Source organism: Etheostoma spectabile, chromosome 15 (assembly GCF_008692095.1).
Source record: "Etheostoma spectabile isolate EspeVRDwgs_2016 chromosome 15, UIUC_Espe_1.0, whole genome shotgun sequence".
Classification (NCBI taxonomy): Eukaryota; Metazoa; Chordata; class Actinopteri; order Perciformes; family Percidae; genus Etheostoma; species Etheostoma spectabile.
In genome coordinates this window covers 17,937,932-17,957,474 of record NC_045747.1, presented here as the reverse complement: position 1 = coordinate 17,957,474, position 19,543 = coordinate 17,937,932, and the positions used below count along the sequence as shown (strand labels likewise).

The following is a 19,543-nucleotide window of genomic DNA, read 5'->3' as shown; positions in this document are numbered from 1 at the left end:
AAAGGACTTGACTATTAGCCAACCCATTAAAACTGGCACATTTACAGAAAGTTGATTAATGTGTGTTGTCCTTAAATGACGCAGTCAACATTTCTGTTATTGTCAACAAATAACACGAGAAGACCAAAACCAATAATGTCTTAGGCCGTTTCATTACTCTCTGACTATTCACTCAGGGACCGAGACTGACGTTTTGCTAATACAACTTTCTAAGTAAATGTTACATATACATTTGATAGTTTATGTAACATTTTTATTTATAGTGTTGCGGATCTGTAAGTTTACTAAATACATGACTGTGTTACATCCTATGTGGAATTAATGTTCCATCTTTCACTGATTCTTTGTTTCTCTCTGGCATCAGGGACAATTTTTGAAAAACTATTTCAGTACAGAAATGAATATGCCCGCCAGAACGAATAGACCTGACAATGCGTTCGCAGCTGAATTGTTCTGAGTTGACCGACCCTTTTTAATTCAGCCAACTTACCCCTACTGTCAATATCAGTCGCCTGTTCTGTCTGACGTGTTGTCATCCTTCGTAATGGCTTGAATCATTGTGTTCTGTGATCATAATGAGGAATGCATTGTTCCCAGAATGTTATATTTAGGAGAATAGTTTGTGATAAGACAGGCTTGCCAGAACATCCACCATCAATGGATTATTGAACAGAGCTACAGCAACAGGGCCAGGGGTCCAAGGGGATCTGGTGCTGGGCCAGAGCCTTTGTCTGAAGTGACTGTTAACATTTCCTGCAGGAAAGTCAATCAAACTACAAAGAGACTACAAACAACTACAAAGAGACACACAATGGCTGGAAAGTGATGAAAAACTGCTGCAAAGAAGACCAAATGACAACAAAGAGACACAAATAAGTGAAAGAGATGCTACTTTACTGCAAAGAGACCAAAATAAGAGACGCAAAACAACCACAAATACACTCAAAATGAGCACACAAAGAGACACAAATCATCTGCAAAGAGGCAAATTAAACACAACGAGACTCCAAACAACGCCTAAAAGATTCAAAGCGGCAACATATAGATGCAAAATTATCCGAGAAAGACTGTGGGAAGGGTGAAATTGTGCCCAGAGGCCAGTTGGCTCCCAATCTGCAAAAAGCAATTGTAGCTTTTCAAATCTGATTGAAGTTTTAACATTTAAAGGAGAAGTGTAAGACAGTCTGGTTTTTACCTAGATTTAAATTCCGTCCTGAGCAATACAATCACAAGTAGACAGCTCTAAGTAAAGGTGTGAATGTACTCGGGGCACATTGAGAACGCATTGAGATCTAATCCCTCAGACCACCTTTGGAGGTGGTCTAGAACCACATATTACTTACTCCTCTTCATCCCCTATGGGACAGAAGGCTTCAATGAGCATTCTCCATCAAATTTGGCCCCTGGCAGCATGTTGGGCCTCTCCCCATGACAGGCCACATATGGCCACATATCTTATAGCAGCGTTATGCGTCGCCCATGTGTCCTGTCCACATTAAGGACACCCATTTCAACTGTGAGCGGAACAAATACTCATTCAAAATATTTCTTGTCTCACAGAAACTAGAATTTTGGAAGCTATTATCAATCTCTTGATGATGTTTTTATTCCTGTGCTGCCCACTCTTATATCCATGGCTGTAGTCATCACACATTTCTAATGTTTGTATGTAATTTATGTAAGAGTAAGAACTGACATTTATACACACACACAGAATCAACCGGCCTGTATGCAAATGGTAATAGCGTAGCCTACGTGTTATTTGCATATCAAGCAGAGAAATGAGATCTGATCACAAGTGGTCCCTCAGGACGCATTTAAAGACACATTGTGCCGCCTGCTGGAAACAGCTACTTAGAGCTGTCCACTTGTGATTGGATCACTCGGAATGGGGTTTTAAAACAAGCTGGAAACAAGCCCTGATTACAGCTCTAGTCTTTACAAGCCATATATCAGTCAGAGCAAACGCAATCCCATCTAGAGTGGCGTTCAGCAGCTGTTGTTGATAGTCACACACATCGGCAGCAAATAAGCATTAACTTTGGACTCGCTGCAAAAATCGCAGGTGCACAAAGTGCGTCGGATGAGAGGGAAAATTGTTTGATTATTAAGGGACAATTGAGTGATTATTAAGGGGCCAGCCATCCCGATTTGTGGCAATTAGAATATCTCCACTTGCAGAAACAAGTGCACTAAGTGTTTTGATTTGTCATCAGGATTCAACAACAGTCCCCTACCATCACCCAACACCTGCCATTCAGACACATTTGAGAAACTTTCCCATACCCACCAAACATATCTGTATCTGATCTTATGATGTATCTGAAATTGGAATAGATAAAGTATGCACTTAGAGGGTCCAATGACCTTTTTATAGTATCTGGAACCCATTGATAACATATTTAAAATCATATAATAGTCTCTTCCTGAGATTCTGTAATGACATGTAAAGCACTAAGACAGTTTGACGGCTGAGGCCTAAACAAGTCTTGGGGGCAGTGGGGGTATCACCGCCTTTGACTCTTCTCCTGCGTCCAACGTCAGCTACATAATTTCTGGATTTAAGCCAGACACTTTTAGGTTGCTGTGAGCTGTAGCCTACATTCACTTCTTAACAGAGGCAGAACATAACGTAATCTCTGAGTTTATTCCTCCACAGCGCTAGCTGTGCAATGCGAGAAAATCTCAGAGCTGAACCGGGCAGACACAGCAGTTTTCATCTGACTGAGACAGACAGAGAGAGATGTGAGAGGTGGCCTACTGCATTATTAGATTTAGCTGATGTGCATAGCAGTGGATGTAGTGAGCATTTGGGTCCACATCCTGTATTTTCTTCTGAACACCTGCAGTGCCCCCCCTCATAATGCTGGCTCCATCGTATGCCTGGCAGATTAGTTTGCCTTTCTTTTCCTCAAGAAGGATGGCAGCAAGACGATCTTTCAATGCTGTAGCAATAGACTCAGCTGTTGCTGACCGCACAGGGTTGAATTCAAAAAGTCTTTCCTGCACGTTGTGTTCGTCATCAATGTAACAAAAGCACAAGTGTGCACAAAAGCACTTTTGTGTAGCAACATCCATTGTCTCATCTGCCTGGACTGAGGTAAAATCACTGTGCTGGGCTTCTTTGATGATGTGTTCCCTCACAACAGACAGCATACACTCCAGTAGCTCATGCACTGTTTTTGACGTTTTCGTTAAACACCGTTGCGCTCTCAAGGTGCTCTTTCAACGCACTTTCAACTTGAAGCAATATAGTCCACAAAGCCACGGAATATCCGTAAATACTTAACTGATTAAAGACAGTTTTTATTAAATGCTGAGGCTGTTAGTACTAGCCGACACATTGTTTGAGTAAACGTTTTTTATATCGTTTTTGTATACATTTATATTTCTGGATTTCCAATGGAGGTGGCGCCCCAGAGCCCTCTATTGACAAGCCGCCACTGCTTGCCATGTTATCGCCACTTGCGCTTGAGTTAACGTGACACGCGGGTTGGGTTTAGGAAACAAAGAACCTGTTGGGTTTAGGAAAAAAGGAAGAGGGTTGGCTTTAGTGAAAAAAAACAAAAAATGACGGTTGGGTTTAGGAAACGAAGAACCAGTTGGGTTTAGGAAAAAAAAAAACAGGGCTGGCTTTAGTAAAACGACAGTTTGGTTTAGAAAACGTGACACGTGGGAAATGGTCCCCAGTCTCCTGGATGAAAGTCCTGTGTTTTACCCATCAGCCACACCGGCCAACCTCCCAGTGTGGATTTTTGGCCTTTCATACAACTCTCTACGGCGTAAATTCAGGCGCCATCGAAAGGTTATGTAAGTCAATGAAGGCCAAACGGCGTTGAAAAAAAGGACTATGCGTCTTGATAATAATAATAATGGCATACAAATTGGCTTGGCGTAAATATGCCATTTCATGAGATCCGTCTGCACTGAGGCACTTTTAAAGTTCCCCATGTTGTGACAATGACCATATGTTGATGCATGATTGTGATGTCTTCTTTGCCTTCCTATCTTCACAGTTCACCAAAAGGGAACATAAAAACATCATAGACAATAAAATATCCCTCTCTGTGCAGCCATCTGCACTTGCTTGCCTACACATTGAAATCAAAAGTATTACACAATGATGATAGCAAGCCATCATTGAAATGATGCGAGAAAATAATGCAATCTGACTTTGAGTCGCATAATACCAAATAGGAATGTATTCAACAATATCAACATGTTGAGCATTTCTACACTACAGCATCCTACAGAAACATAACTTCAGAATGAAGCAGCTGGACAGTGGGGCGTTTGAGAGGAACAAGGCGATATTTTCCCCGATGCCTAGCCCGCGAGGACATTGCCTGTGATGTTGGCAAGGCCTTGTGGCCAGAAAGAAGACCCGACAGAAGGTGGGATCCAACCCCCCCCCATTCCTTTTGGCACATATGGGAGTTGTTAATCTCAAAGTGCTATGTCTGATTGACTTGTATGTAGAGTTTTGACATAATGAGCCAAATTCTGCAAAAAGTGTGTAAGCAATAGTCAAAAAACTGTAAATGCACTGAACACGGTTCTCTGCATAAGACACAACAATCTGACATGAAGTCACTTTTTCCATTTCCATTCAAAATGACATTACATGAGCTGATTGGCCGATATATGTGCCGCCTAGCCAAACACCTCCAGGGTTAATTGTTACCACTTCAATCAGGAAGTAAGCACTATGAAAAGACCACAGGTCAACACCTTTTTTTACAACAACAATGGAAGACCCATCTGTGCGGCAAGATGCTGCCTAATTATTTTTCTTGCCTCTCTTTCTCTATATATTTTTTCTGCAGATATTTTCTGCAATTTTCTTTTTCAGTTTACTGTTTTTTGAGCCCATATTTTTGTTTAGTCCAATGTCAATATATGTCTGCTGTGCATGTGTTGCACTGACTTGTTTGATGAAAAATAAATAACTAATAAATTAAATAACATTTGAAATAAATAAAACAAACAAAAAAATGTTTCAACAGCATGTGTGTGTATCTGCCAATATTTCTGTGCATGTGAAAAATCTGAAAGTAGTGCATAAGACATGTTTTAGTACACAAACATTGGGCAGTCAATACTCAAGATAAGTGTCAAACAAAACAATAAATGTACCTTTGTGACAGTCATGGATAAATTCATTTTCTAAAGCAACATCCTACCGCATGCCTTTTATCCGATGGCCCTGAACTGAATGATGTTTAGCATAGAGAGATTCATTTACTGAAGGTTTTTTTTAAACTCCCTGTTTGTGCTCTCTCGCTATCTCGGTCTCTTTACAATAATTTCTCAAGCTTCTGCTCTGCAAGGCCTTGGTTACACTTGTCTTTTCAATGTGACTTCTGTCGTCCAATCATGTGTAATGCGTTGACCGTCAAGTATGTGCAAAATTAAACTGAGACAACTAGCTAGACCATGTGTCCAATCTGAGTTTGCAGGACTATTTTACAGTGGATCCATGTGGAGTTTAGCGCCGCCCAAGACGGTTGTGATTGGTTTAGACGTTTTTCTCCCATCCCAGAATGCTGTGTGAACCCTCCTCCGCTAGCGCGTGGATGGTCTGGCAAAGCAAGACTAGTCTCGCATCAACATCCCGCCACACAGGAGTTCCTCTTCCAAGCAAGAGCACTGTGGTAGCTGTGTTAATCCCTTGTCTCCACTGCTACATATATACTGGTTGTACATATACTGTATATATATAAATGTAAATGTAAATATATATATATATATATATATATATCTATCCGGGTATATATATATATATATATATATATATATATATATATATATATATATATATATATATATATAGACATATGGGGTTTGGCGCATTTAATCACACGTGTTGCATTGAAAAGGCAAGTGTAACAAGGTCCTTAGACAATCGTTTCCAGAAGGGATTTTTCAATTCCCCGCTCATCAATTATGGCTGTTTGATTAATCACTACGTGTTATCCTTGCAGATTTTCAGTCCCTGCACAGTCAGCAAACAAGATCATCAAGAATGTTTCACAACCAAATGACTCTTCCTAAGCTTGTTGAAAGCTGCTGGACAGTCATCGTAGGTGGCAGAGTACCTGTGTTGGATCTATAATGTGAACATTCTTACACTCAGTTAGACCACAATACATTTTCTATCTGTCTCAAGTTTCATGTTCTCAACCTAATGAAAGGAATGTAATCCTTTCATGAGTTAAAGTATGAATCACCATATGACTTACTGATCTTTGATCTATGAGTGGTAGTTTACAACTGCAGATTCCTGCTGATGCAGGGCTACAGTAATACACTGTGGTGCTTAAACTAACATTAAATATGACCAACTCTGCTTAAGTATTTTAAAATAACTTGATTTCTCAGCGGTTGCTTGTGGTTTTGTATCCAGCAATTCTATTTTTTTCTACATGGTCATGGTTTTTAGTTAAATTATCATCAATCGACAGTAATTCTTATATTTTTAATTCTTAATTCTTATTCTTATTTTAATTATCTTATTTTAATCATTTAAATGCTTGAGGGACATTTATCTTTGTATATTCATTTTACCTTTGAGTGTGGATGTTTTAAATATATCGGTGGTGTTTCAGTAATTAAAAGATGATTGCTTTGTTTTTAATTACACAGCTTTTGGCAGTAGTTCCATCAATCTGTAGGGACTTGGCTTGGGAATCAGAGGGTGGGGGGTTCAAGTCCAGGTCGGAACATGTTCCGGAGTGTGGACTGGTAGCAGGAGAGGTGATCCTGAAGGTGCCAGAGTGAAAAAAAAAAATTGAATTGCCCCAGCAGGGATTCATGAAGTACGTCTTTACTTTTTGTTACACACACTCACACTCTCATTTAGAGACACTACAAAAGGCCATAACACTGTTAGACATCATTAGAATCATGTATTTGTTTTCTGGTCGCTGCAAAAATGTCATGGTGCTTCTTAAGTTGAGAGAAAAACAAGGACCCTTTAGTGGGTTGATTCACAATCAAAGTGCTGCAGCTTGATTCTGGAAGCAGGACTCTTGAGTAAATATATATATATATGTTTCCTCCCAAACTGAAAAACGTCAATCAATCAATTTAATCAATATTATTTATTATACAGGGTAATTATTTTGGCCTTCAGAAGAACTGCAGCTTAATACATTTCAGCACTGGTTTTGTTGCCTTTGTTTTGAGGATAAAAATAAAGGTTTAACTGCTCCTGGCTGAAAGGTTCCACCAGAGATTGAGTACGACCATTTCACTTTATGTCACTTGTAATGGGGTAAACCTGTAAAACCAAAGTGGCCGTGCTTTGCCCTGCTTACTTGGAGGCCAATCTTTCCACCTTTGCATTGCTTAAGGAGTGATGACAACCAGCAGAACAACAGCATGAGACACCTCTCACTGAGACTGACAATTTAGGCTGGAGAAGGGCTGATGCAAGCCCATTATGGTGAGGAGAAAAGACACAAATAATCATCTCTGAATCAAAGGAAACGCCCATCTCGGCAAACTGGGCTTAAGCGCCGAGAAAATAGCACTGACATCTGAGCAGAACATGCAGCGAAATGTTGTGCTGCTCATTTATGAATCACATTTACACAGAAACAGGAAAAACGGTGCTGCTTCAAATCATGTTGAAAGAGGATTTTAATAAGCCTGTTGATCATCTTTTAATCTCTTTACACATTTGGAAATATTTAGTAATGGGAGTCTATAAAGACATGATGACAAGAGACTGTAAACTGTAAACATATACAATGTGCAGTGGAGCATGCATATTGTATTGTGGAATGTAGTAACTCAAGTACTACAACTTTGAGGTATTTGTACTTTACTTGAGTGTTTCCCCTTTATTCTACATTATACTGTATATCTACTGTATGTCTACCCCACTAACTCTCAGATAGTAAATATGTGTAATAGGTATAGGTGAATAATTTATTTATTTTTCCACTACATTTATCTGACAGCTTAAGTTGCTCACGTATCTCCAGGTGTGTTAATGTTAACACGTTTGTGATAAACGTAAGGAAGACGTGTTCCTTTGTGTGTTGAGAAAATGATCCTACTTCTAAATAAAGTCTTTAAAAAAGCCTCTTGGATCAGAGGAAAATGCATCGTCACAAAGCTGAAAACAGGGCTGTTTTTTTGTTGTTTGTCCATACGTGTGTTATACAAATAATCACAAATCCCCACAAACCTTACATAACCCAAGACACATGTAACATACAATGTTCTAATGAGACTATTTGAAATCCATAAACAGAGCTTGCAGGTCACATAAAATACATAGAGAGTACTTGACTGAATGCTACAGATTACAACGGGGGTACGTGTGTGTGCATTAATAGACGTGTCCGTGTACAATTGTGCGTTATGATGAGCGTTTATGTGATTATAATATGAAATGATGTAAGTCAAGGTACTGTGTTATAGATATGGGTTGGAAGGGGTATGAAGCTTTGAGTACGATGGATTAGATCAGGCTCACCATAAGCAAGGGGGAGGAGAAAAAGAGAGAGAGAAAAAAAAGATAGGAAACAAACTGTTGACTTTTTATAGATGCATGGTTCTCACAGCACAGCCACGCTGCAGACATATGATGATCTTATAGAATATGATGCACTGCTGTTGATAAAACCACCCAACAGCATCGAAAGGAGTTAAAATTAGCACAACCATAAACTACTACAGCATCTACAGCAGTAAAAACACACACATTAATGCAGCAGTAATGTTAATCTAATGTTAATATAATAGGAAAACACTGACAGGGAACTTTTTACTGCACAATGAGTACTTTACTTTTCACGCATTTAGTATATTTTGCTAATAATACTTATTTTTTCTTGTACTTTACGTAATTTTTTGGATGCAGGTCTTTTACTTGTAGTGGAGTATTTTCACACTGTAATGCCATACTTCTTTGACTTCACCAAATGTTCTGAATACTTCATCCGTCCCCTCAAAAGACCCATACACAGATATGGAGATACATGCCACGATTTAAATAACATAGCAAATGACTTCCATCTAGCTGAGCTCCTTACTGCTCCATCTCCATTTGTGTGTTTGACATTTTGAATTCATGTGAGCTGCCAAAGGAGCAAAAAGCGTGGCTGTGAAGGTGACAGCCTGAAAAGAGAGCACTTATCTAATCAGAAGTAGCAGCTGGCTCCCGTCAAAGCGGATAAAATAAGTATGGGAAACTGCTTTACTTTTTAATTCAGAGGAGTCAGTGATAGGAACTCAACCTTAAGCAGCCGCTACACATGACTACAAAAACACACAAGCTTGAATATTTATTTTGTTGTGAGAGAGGAAGAGCTGCAGCGTTTTTGTTGGCATGATGCAAATGTTGCTCGATGGTGTGTTTTGCCTCCAAAGTCGTCTTCCAGGGTTAGGGTTAGCTCCAGCTAACCCTAACCTTAACCTGAAAGGTAACCATTGCCGCGGTGTCTGGAATGTGACATTGGGGGGAAAAAAACACCAAACATTGCAGATGTTCCACCAAAACAAGTTCCTTCCTGAGACCATTCTGCAGAGCCTACGTCTCTGCATAAGGAGCTTGCCCAAGACGATTGTGGTTGGTTTAAAGAAATGCAAACAACCCAGAGCGTGTTTTTTTCTGCTATCCCATAATGTACAGTATGTATGAGGTAGCCAGACCTTACTCCACAGCGCTGTGGAGATTGGTCTGGCAATGCAAAAACTACAAAAGACATAAAACCTTTTAATCACGGAGGCAGATTGTTTGATTGATTGTTTTCCCTGTAGGTTCTGTAGTAACTGCTTGCGGGTGACACCATCTGTTTCCATAATGAGTTTTTTTTTTTTTTACCTGCACTGAACAATGTGGTTGTATAATCAACCTAAGTATGTCTTGAAGAAGGATGTGTTTCTAAATTCCCACTGAGACACTTTAGATGTAGCAGTTTGGGCCAAATGAAATGTCGCTGTGAGGTCCGACAACAACAAACTCCAGAACAACAGTGAGCAAACCGCAAAAGCTTCAGAGTTAGATATTTTTTTAAATTCAAACTGAATTAAAAATTTAGTTTTGCTTGTATACTTATTTGGTCAAATACTAATGGAAAGAGGCTGTTTTAGTAGTGGGCTACATTCATGTTCTCCTGGAAGCATAACATTTTGGTTTTGACTGACATCAATGCTATAATTCTGTATGTTATTCTGTACGTTCAATCAGTTACTCTTTCTCATAATTTAAATCATAATTTTGCGATAATTTTGGAGTGCTTAGGGTACTGGACTACCCATTAACGGTACTTTTGACAGTCTACTTATTGCTTCACCACAGAGGCCCCGACTCCCAGAAGCTTTAAGCTTAAGAAACTACTAAATGTTATATCTTAAGTTGATATTTCTTACATAAAGTGAGCATAATTCCATAAATCAGGGCAGTATGATACATTGGTCGTACATCTGAAAGTGTTGGGTTTATCCGTGTCTGTTTATCACAGAACAGGATGGGAAACAATCATACATGATGTAACATGATTTCTGTCCATTACAATGTAGACTTTCAAAGTAATACTCCTCGACAGAGCCTGTGTAAATGTAGATGTATAGATTATAACATAAACACCCTGGCCAAAATGAAAAGGCCTCTTTGAGGTACACTAGCCTTGCCCTAGGGAGCACTATGCTGTATTTATGCTTGGTTCTGGATGTAAATTAAGGGAGAAATCCATTAACCAAATGGGAAATAGCAGACAACCAAAATAGACATCAATTCCAGCATCTATTAACAAAGGAAACCGTATTTCTTCTTGTATCTGTACTTCCTTTCTTGCCCAACGTAGAACATTAAAAAAGGAGGAAAAAAAAGTACAATATTGGAATGAAGTGGAGTAAAAGTATAAAGTCATAGAAAATGCCTTTAACCTTTAACATCCCTCTTTGTGTAAAAGACTAAGAAATAGCTGATGGATTGCTGGGGCCTTGAAGCCCACATTAGTGAGACAAAGAGCAGTGATCTCATTAAGAAGGTCTTTTGTTTGTTTTGGCTCGGCGTTTGCCCACACCTCATCATTCACGTCTGACTCATCAAAGTTTGTGCAGAACTATAACAAATGGCTAAATAGCTACACGTGTGGTGGGGATGATTCCTCAACTCGCTGGCATTCAATTTAATAATCCCTTACATACATGCCAATCTGTCTCGCTTCTTTTAGGCTGCCAATTTAATTACGCAAACATTACATCTGGTGATGAACACAAGGTGGAAACAAAGACATCCCCATAAGCAAGCTGATTCAGAGGATTTTATTAATGTGACACTTTCATTGACTTGAGTTTTTTCCTCTATAGTAGGGACCCAGTTTGCCATTTACAACTCTGTTATTTGGAGCAATAAAAGCAGGCAGTAAAGGACGTGGCCACTACTCATGACCTTTCTGGCACAGTAGGAGTCCATTCCCCTACTTCACACATGGCACACTACACGATAAAGAGAGTGTTACACAAAGGTTTTATCTTCTGCTGGCTCCAGACGGAATAATTAGATGGATAACCTTGATTTAACCAGTTAATTGCTGAGGTCTCTTTCACTGTGAGTTCTTGGATTATTTGACTCACATTATAAAACTTAAAATATATGAATAGTAAAAAGCTTTAAGTTCCCACATAATACAAAGATGTGCATCTAACAGACATGTGGTCACAGGCACACCAGTAGTGAATACTGTACATCTACTTATTTGATTTAATGAAATTCTTTTCCAAGGACTTGTTAATGCATTCTCCTTCTCTTGTATATACTGTACATGCTGTGATGTTTGGGTGTATTTTTACTACTCACCCTGTCATTGATTTCCATTTATAACCAAACAGAATATAAATAATTCAGAAGATGTTTAAGTTACGTAAGATCAAGTTTGCATTCATATTAATGACATCATTGTTGTGCGGTGATGCAGTTTTATGTTCAGATTTGAAAATGGCATAAAAAATGCAAACCTGTGAATTGGTTCTTTTTATGTGAAGAATTCAAAGTTATAATCCTAAAGTCCTTGTGTTTGTGAAGTGAAACCCATCTTTGATATTAATTATGGTCCGCATTTTTTCAGCAATAACCCATGAATGTGTTTTCATTCTGTCACTACCTCAGCGTACAGTACTTTTCATTTTCATCGATAGTGTCCGTCATTACCACGATATACTCAAATTGCAAACAAGTATGACATCCAGCATTACTATTTAATCTCATTGATAACAGCTTCACAATTTACTCTTAACTCTCGCAATACCTTATCAGAGCTGAAAACATTTCTTTTCCTGCTGCTGCTAATTCACATTAAAGGAGTCACACTAGGGTGACGGAAGCAGTCATAGGAAATGCAATTTATTTACCACAGCTGTTAGCACTAAACATAAATGCGTTTAGAAAAAAAGACATGGTCATTTTTGGTATTTTTTTGAAAGCGTGAAAACTGGATTGTGGCATTTAAAACGTACGTTTGTTTGGCTGCACTGTAAACTGAAAAAGCTGGTTGCTAAGGGAGACTAGTGCACTTAATGTAATCTCTGAGGTGCGTTAAATGTGCAAAGCATGAGACACTCAGGTGAATCCAGTTAAAGTAACTATGAGGAATTTTTAAATGTTTCAAAAACTGTTTATTTTCCACCTGATGATTATAAATGACCTGTAACAGCAAACAATACTATCAGTGAAAAGAACGCTATTTATTTATGCTTATTATTAACGCCTTTGCCTGGTCCAATTTTTTCCGCAAAGTCCCAAAACGATTAACAGCAGGCAGACCGGCTCCACAGTAACACATTCTCACACAGTCACAGATTTTGGAGTAACAGCAGAAACGCCTGTGTTTGAGTGTCCAGCCAGGTAAAAGGCAGGAGATTTCTTTATATAGGCCTATTTGTATCTGTATTTCATTTTAGAAGCTATCTGCTGTAGTTATGGCTGATTCTGGGGCAGAACCATCACAGAAAAAAAGGAAATTAAACAGAACAACTAAAAGCTAAACAGGAGAGTAACACATGAAGACAATTATGGGATTGTTAATGATTTAAAACCGACCCTGATTTCTAAATAAGTAGGAAAGAAACGTCTGCCCACTTTCTGATGCAGTGTACAATTTCTGTAACTGCCTGTGCAGAGGATACTCTTATGAAATGGCAGTTTCATGTGAAATGTGAAATGAATCTTCATTTGACAGACCACACACACACATGCATCAACAGATGGGCTGATCCTCTCTGTTGTCATCATCATTTTAATGACAGTGATTGCCTCCCTTGTAGCCTTGAAGGAAGATAAATCCTCTAAAGCAGAGAACGGTTTATGGGAGAAGTGATCATGTCAGAGTGCTACTTCGACACTTAACTTATTGATCTGTTGCTCAATCAATGCATCTGAAAGGCAGATGTTGATCTGCTTAACGAGACCCTGGGCACCAATCAGCCAGATCTGTAGCAACAAAGCAGGATCTATATCATCTACAGGCTGTGAAATACCCATGTACACAGAGTTATAAAAAAATATAATAATAAAAATGCCTGCTCTTATTTATTTACGGCACTAAAAACTATTTTTAAAGATTATTTTAGGCCTTTACTTGACAGGATAACTGAATACATGAAATGGGAGAGAGAGGGGGAAATGACATGCAGCGAAAGGCCGGAGGTTGGAGTCGAACCAGGCCCGCTGCAACAAGGAGTGAACCTTTATATATGGGCACCCACTCTACAAACTGAGCTATGTGGGCGCCCACTAAAAACAACAAAAATCTCATGAACATTGGAAGTGCATATGACATTTTTATTGTTTTTTTGTATTACTATTCGAGAACCAAATGATCTAGAACCAGCTGTGACAACAGACAAATCAAAGAACAGACATGAAATATTGCATAAGGACATTATAACAACAGACTGAAATGCATCAGATTTTATACTTTTTATGTGGTACTGCCGACATCCGCGTGGCTCATGCGTTGGATGTCTCTTAACTTCCGCACTCTATGTGTAGGATGTATGGTGTAGCCAGACCTTGCTCCACAGTGCTATGAAGATAGGTCTGGCAATGTGAAACTAGATGACTAGTGATAAATTAAAATGTGTCCACAATTTGCCTATACAGACAGATTATTAGTATAATGCTACATTGCACATCAGTTGCAGTTCTATTTATGGCTCCAGTGTCGCATTCTCAGTAATTGTCAAGTCATGCGCACTTAAACATATGCTATCATGTAAAAACTAGGAGACCGCTGGCTAGTCACATGACATTGGTTAGCTGCGTGCTACAGAGCGGCAGTTGCTAACTGCTACAGAGCGACAGTTGCTAGCTGCTACAGAGCGGCAGTTGCTAGCTGCTGCAGAGCGGCAGTTGCTAGCTGCTACAGAGCTCCGTGCTACAGAGCGGCAGTTGCTAGCTGCTACAGAGCTCCATGCTACAGAGCGACAGTTGCTAGCTGCTACAGAGCGGCAGTTGCTAGCTGCTGCAGAGCGGCAGTTGCTAGCTACTACAGAGCTCCATGCTACAGAGCGGCAGTTGCTAGCTGCTGCAGAGCTCTGTAACGCTGGCTACAGACATCGGTTACAGCTCATCGCATCAGCATCAGTTAGTAGATGTGTTGAGTTGCTACAGAGCTCTGCGACACTGGCAACGGTGCTCCGTCAGGCCAGCGGTAGTTGGTTCAATTACTCGAGAATAGGTGACTCTGAGCCGGATACGGAGCACAGCGAGCTGACGGTCATTTCGGTGGAGATTACGGTTTAGGCAAGAAAAAGTGAGCGTTATGTGGCTGCAACAGATACATTTATAGGCATCAAAACAACTAGTTAAGTTTAGGAAAAGGTTTGTGGCAGACCCGTTCCGCACCAGTTTGACAACTAATTGCTAAAGTTAACGGTAAATTACAACTGGTCAAAGCTAAACTGTGTGTCTTACCTACTTATTGGAAGCCTTCTCCACACTGCGTGGCCCTTTTTCTATAATCCATCCTCCTTACCAAGAGAGTTGCAAAATTCATCTAGACTTTCCGGTATTTCTCTCTTTCTGATTGAAACGGAATGGTCGTTCCACTTGTTATTTCATCCTAAAAGTCAACTTGGTGCCTCAGTGATGTATCAGAACAAAAATGACATAGAATTAGCTTTGCAGTTTTATTGCATCAAGTAATAAAATAAAGATAACTTTAGCCTTTTTCCATTTGTTGAAATGCAATACTGACAGGTGTTTCTGTTATTTTGTCCACCCCATTTATATTAGTAACAGAAAGCATCATGCTTGATAACATACAGCCTTATTTCCTGTAAATCCCTCGTGCTTATGAAGGCAATTTTAATTAAGCATAGGAGCAGCATACTCTGCCATTAACAATTAAAACTACCACATAGCAATATAGACAGCTAATTACTAATTAATAAGTCAAAACAATGAATGACTATTACTGATGAAAGAAAACCTGAAATAAATTGCAACATAAATATTTTTAAAAATGTACTGGAAAACTTTAGGATTATTACTTTACTGTACTTAAGTAAAAGTTTTAGGTACTTATACTCTACTTTAGTATTTCAAGGTTTGAACACTTTATACTTTTCATTTTGTACTTTTTACTTTACTTCATTTCTCTGTTCAGATACTGCAGAATGCCTTTTGGCATCATGTCAGTCCTGGTACCTGGCACTGGTCCAGCGAGCAATGGACCAAATCCTCAGCGGGTTGCCAGGAGTTCAGTGCTACCTTGATGATATTCTGTGCACTGGAGCTAACAATGAAGAGCATCTGAGCAACTTGGAAGCTACTCATCAAAGTTTGAAAAGAACGACATGATGCTCTTTGAATTCTTTTATATAGACCTCAGTGGTCCCCTAATGCCATATCTGAAGTCTCTGACCCCAAATGCTGCATTGGTGCAGGATTAGCCGCTAGAGCCAGTCCTACAATGAACTTTCCTTGATATATGCCATTTCTGAGTCTGTAGCTTCTGAGGAGGAGAAAGGGGGGGGGGCAAGGTGAAGGCTGGGCGTGTGGCCTTAACCAACTCTCAGCTTGTTTGAAAGCCGTGATTTCTCTCTCTCCTCCTGCTCTACCTTTGAGAAAATTAAAGCTCAGATGGGCCAATCTGGAACCTTGCCCCTTATGAGGTCATAAGGAGCAAGGTTACCTCTCCTTTCTCTGTTTTACCTGCCCAGAGAATTTGGCCCCCCCATGAGAGAGAGATGGCTTTCAAACGAGCAAAGTGGCAGTTGGTAAAGGCTACACCCCCACCCTCTTTGGCATCAAGCGTGCATTTGAAAATCTCCCTTCATGCAGTTGGATAACACTACGACCAATCACAACAACTCACGGGGTGACGTATCCCGAGCCCCATCCTCTTTTCTACTGGCGGAGCTAACTGGTAGATTAATCTGTCATCATCTGTTCAGCTCGCCTCTGGCCCCGCCTACATCAGATACACCGATGTGATTGGTGCAGCTCGGCTACAAGGGCATAGTTAATGAGTAGCGTTACTCCATGCCAGAGTAACTCCCGAGAAGTCAGGATTTCCAGGGTAAGCATTTTCCATGTTTGATGGAAGTTAGAGCAACTATATATATAGATGCTCTAATCATCAAACATATAGTTCCAAAAATGTTTAAACCCTGAGAATCTGTAAATGTAATGAATTACAAGTTATGGATAACATATATATAGTATATCATATAACCTATGATATATATATATATATATATATATATCTATATAATATATATATATATATATATATATATATATATATATATATATATATATATATAGGGAAAAGCATATAGGGCTTTTCAGAATTTTTTATGCAGGCTAGTCTATTAAATGTTTAAATGGTCCAAGATTTAACGCAAATATACACGTGCACACGCACGCACGCACGCACACACACACACACACAGTTTCAACACCTCCTCTCGACTCCGTGTGCAGCCTCTTAGCTGTTACCTAGTTACAAGCAAGAGACGGAGCGACTGTTATAATGTTGCAGTGGTGACTTCAGTGCATCAGTCGGTCCGAGAACAGACGGAGGGGGGGGGAGAAACTCACAGCCGGAGGACCGGAGCGGACTGTTTAACGGCTGAGGATGAAGAGAAAACACGTTCTGACAGGGAATAAACCAACTGCAGCTGCTCCTCTCGCGTTGTTTCAATCAATATAATCCTAAATCCACGTTCGAGACCGGGTTTACGAAGATCACGGTTTGAAAAGTCTCATCGTAAAGGTAAGTTAAAATAGTACATTTAGTAGTAATTGGGGGCGTTTTTACCGTAAAGGAGACAGGCGTAAGTGTCTAACGTCCTTGTCTTTCTCCTCACTTCTGCTTTGAGACTGAAGATCGTTTCTGACATTAAATGTTTTTAATTCGCCCACTTCCAGAGGCGGGTTTAACAACTTTCTAATGGGGGGCACAGATGTAGCCTACAGCAAAAAAGTAAAATGAGTAAAAATGTGTTAAGACGTAGTTTTCTGCAATAACCTAATAAACCTAAAGTGCATTAATAATATTTACATTATTCATTCAGTGTAAATGAAGGCTAAAAAAACCATTTTCACCATTTTCTGACATTAAAAAAAAAAAAAATTAGTTAAAATAATGGAATGCGTTTCTATTTTGTTTTTGTCTCTTCACGGTCGTAGGCCTATTGTGTCTTATCATGGTCATTTTTGCACTTTTTATAGTATTTGTGTTTCTCGTTGCTTTGCTTTACAAAGCCCATTAGCCTCAAGATTTTGAAACTAAGATGGATTTAATTGAAAGTTTCAGGTGGCCTGATCTTTTTTTTTTTATAAACTAAGCAGTCATAACTGAGCGTGCATGCGTGCGTGCGTGCGTCCTCTTATTTAGCTTTTATACAAAATGCTAGTAGTATATGAACGTTTTACAAACAAAGCCAAAAGGTAGGGCAAAGCTGCAGTGGGTAGAATGCAACAAAAAAAAGACTTTGAATAGTGAGACCTTTTCTCTGTCGCAGGGGATGGATATAGGATGCAATAGGAATGCTCTTTCTTTCTGAAATGACCTGTAATTGACTAAAGTCTCCCGTCATGTCTAGATTTTTCAGAGCCTAGAATCAGCGCCAAGAGGAGCTGCAATGGGGAAAATGTGCACCCTCGATTTTTGTCCACTAAAAGTGATTTTTTTTTTTTCTTGCCACTGACAGGCTCAGACTGTTAGTAATAGGAAGAAAGGTGTTCTAGGAAACTGCATGTTGTTTTGGAGTAGGCTAGAGAAATTACAGTTTTGTGTAATTATCTAAAAGTTTGTCAATGCCATGGCTCAATATTTAAATGCTTCTAACAATGTAGGTGAATTCATTAGAGCCAGAGTATATGGACGAAAAGCGGACAAGGAGAGAGAGAGAGTGGCTACAGCTGTGGATTAATTTGTACAATTATAGGCAATAATACATCCATGGTTTTGTGTTATCTAAAAGATTTTCAATATCATCTTTGCTCCTGTCTCACAGCCCTGTTGATTAGAAGGGGGGAATCCTCTGACGTGGTAACACAGCGTTGTGTCCGAGGTATATCACTGGACACATCCAGACCACAGGTATTTCAGCAACAGGTCTCGCTCCAGCCGCAGTTCATCACCCATAAGAAACCAAAAGTTTGATTATTGATTATTTTAACTTACATATAAGTTAACTCACACGACACGGTGCTCTTTGGATGCTTTTATATAGACCTTAGTGGTCCCCTAATACCATATCTGAAGTCTCTTTTATATAGCCCTTAGTGGTCCCCTAATACATATCTGAAGTTCTTTTATATAGCCCTAGTGGTCCCCTAATACTGTATCGGAAGTCTCTTTTATATAGACCTTAGTGGTCCCCTAATACTGTATTGAAGTCTTTTTATATAGACTTAGTGGTCCCCTAATACGTATCTGAAGTCTCTTTATATAGCCCTTAGTGTCCCCTAATAGTATCTGAAGTCTCTTTATATAGCCCTAGTGTCCATACTCACCATATCTGAAGTCTCTTTAATAGACCTTAGTGGTCCCCTAATACTGTATCTGAAGTCCTTTTATATAGACCTTAGTGGTCCCCAATACTGTATCTGAAGTCTCTTTTATATAGCCAGTGGTCCCCTAATACTGTATCTGAAGTCTCTTATATAGCCCTTAGTGGTCCCCTAATACTGTATCTGAAGTCTTTTATATAGACCTTAGTGGTCCCCTAATATGTAATGAAGTCTCTTTATATAGACCTTAGTGGTCCCTAAACCATATCTGAAGTCTTTTTAGATGACCTTAGTGGTCCTAATACCATATCTGAAGTCTCTTTATATAGCCCTTAGTGGTCCCCTAAACTGTATCTGAAGTCTCTTTTATAAGACCTTAGTGGTCCACTAACACCATCTGAAGTCTTTTTATATAGACCTTAGTGGTCCCCTACTAACCTATCTGAAGTTCTTTTATATAGACCTTAGTGGTCCCCTAATACCATATCTGAAGTCTCTTTCCCAAAATTCAACCTTTGTGCAGAATTACAGCCACTAGAGCCAGTCTCACAATGAGCT

The 19,543-nt window shown here is 39.4% G+C and overlaps 1 protein-coding gene across 1 annotated transcript in view; it reads left to right on the top strand.

Annotated features, from left to right (window-relative positions):
* Positions 1 to 16,926: 16,926 nt before the first annotated feature.
* The window catches only part of LOC116702698 (somatostatin receptor type 5), a 22,073-nt gene continuing 19,456 nt past the window's right edge, over positions 16,927 to 19,543 (top strand). Inside the window, exon 1 of the mRNA XM_032537062.1 lies at positions 16,927 to 17,240. The gene's annotated coding sequence lies outside the window, so the exon portion shown is untranslated. The remainder of the gene's footprint in view (positions 17,241 to 19,543) is intronic.